Source organism: Podarcis filfolensis (genome assembly GCF_964270895.1).
Source record: "Podarcis filfolensis genome assembly, chromosome: 8".
NCBI lineage: Eukaryota > Metazoa > Chordata > Lepidosauria > Squamata > Lacertidae > Podarcis > Podarcis filfolensis.
The window spans coordinates 71,996,884-71,998,794 of NC_139611.1; the positions used below are offsets into that span (position 1 = coordinate 71,996,884).

The window sequence follows — 1,911 nt, forward strand, 5'->3', positions numbered from 1 at the left end:
ATCTATGGGTTTTTAAACTGCATGTAGGGGTTAATGTTTTCGTTACTGTGTTATGCGTTTGGGTGTTTTTATATTGCAAGCTGCACTGTGATCACCGGATGAAAGGCAGTATAGAAATTCAAGTTGTTGTTGTTGTTGTTTATTCTCGTACCAACCCTGTGAGGTAGGTTAGGTTCCTTGTTGGTGACTGGCCAAAGATTCATGGCTGAGTGGGGATTTGAACCCTGGTCTTCAGGATGCTATTCCAACACTCCAACCAAACGGGCTGTCCTTTAAGGGCATGCCTGCACAACTCTGAATGATACAACAGCTTTGTTGATCAGGACTCTGGCAAGCCAATCTCATCACCCACAGACCTCTACAATGGCAGCATCCAGCCTGGGTTGTCCAGGCAGACTGGGCACAAATTTATTGGCTCTTGGAAAGGGCAAGAAGGGAGAGAAAGAGTAGAGTTAACCATTAACAGGCAGTGGGCCTCTGATCCTTTTCCCCAGGCGGATGTGTCACCTCACTCTTCCTACATTGCCATTGTTCTCACCCAGCTGTGGGGCCTCAGCGTATGTCAGGTCCCATTATTCTGCCACTGCATTATACTGCTGCTTCCATGAAAGAAAGAAAAGAGACCCATTAATCATCCAGAGCTGGGAGATGGAGTGACCTCCACATCCATCCTGGGCCAGGTGGGCGGCCTTAGCGCTGGGAAGCTCTTGGGGAGAAAAAGCAATTAAGTGGATTTGGGGAGAGCAATTAGGTGCGCGTGGGGGCCTGCTGCAGGCAGGAACCCAAACAAAGTACTTAGGAGGAGTATTGGTCCAAGAGATTGATTGGTTTAAGTGGTGGATTTAGGGAACTTGAGAGTCTGGACTTAATGGTCTTACAGGGAACCCTCTCTAGATGATAATGGGTTTGAAAGGCAGTGCAGGATGATTCAGTAGGGTGAATGGGACACCCTACTCGCGGTGGCAGCAAATGCTCTCGTGAGCCATTTTTTAGTCCTTTTACTGGACTTTCAGCTCACTGGCATCCTCTTCAAGCTCTGGGGAGGGTCTCCTCATGAGCCACAATGACTTTCCAGTTCCTTCCTGCCATTTCAGGTGGGGGGTTGTCTGTCTAATGGCTTGGAAGTATCTAAATGAGACAGTGTGACTTCTTACTGTCTTGGAATTTGTTTAGTAGGACCAGTTCTGGGGTGACTTCTAATACTTGCTTAGTTATTTTGCATATTTCTTGTGTGATTGATGTCCAGAAGAGTTGGATTTTGGGACATTCCTACCACATGGGGAGGTATGTGCCTGTGGAGGTGCATCCTCTCCAGAATTTTGGTGAAGTTCCTGGGCGTATTAGCGTTAGTGTCCGTGGTGTTAGGTACCACCTCTAAGTGAGTTTCAGAGTGAGTACTTTTCTTTTTGCTGATATGGATTTAAAGGGAGGTTTAGACCACATTCTGGTCCATTGGTTGGGGTTAATCTCATAGTTTATATGTTGTCCACCCATTGTTTTTTGAAGACAGTGTGACTTCTGAAAAATGTTTTAAGAGGTGGCACCATAGGGAATGGTTCATATTGCTCAGTGGCAGAGCAGGTTCAGTTCTCAGCAGTTCCACAGAGGACTGGGAGAGACCCTTGTCAGAAACCATAGAGAACTCCCGCCAGGCAGTGCAAGTGATGCTGAACTAGGTGGACCCAAGGTTTGATGTATGATCCAGCTTCCTATGTTACTAATTTAGAAATTAATCTCCCCACACCCTTATATATGCAGTCATTCTCTCTCTCTCTCTCTCTCTCTCTCTCTCTCTCTCTCTCTGTGTGTGTGTGTGTGTGTGTGTGTGTGTGTCATTACACACAGATTTTCCCCCAAAGAACATTTTCAGATTTCCCCCCGCTCTTGAGATACATAGCACAACTACAATGC

At 46.5% G+C, this 1,911-nt stretch overlaps 2 protein-coding genes across 2 annotated transcripts in view; one reads left to right on the forward strand and one right to left on the reverse strand.

The window, feature by feature from the left end:
* Nucleotides 1–1,911, reverse strand: part of LOC310769052 (membrane-spanning 4-domains subfamily A member 4A-like) — a 639,318-nt gene that overhangs the window by 278,823 nt on the left and 358,584 nt on the right. The window lies entirely within an intron of this gene.
* The window catches only part of LOC310768100 (uncharacterized protein), a gene marked incomplete at its 5' end in the record, with an annotated part of 210,707 nt that overhangs the window by 167,492 nt on the left and 41,304 nt on the right, over nt 1–1,911 (forward strand). The gene's annotated exons all lie outside the window — the stretch shown is intronic.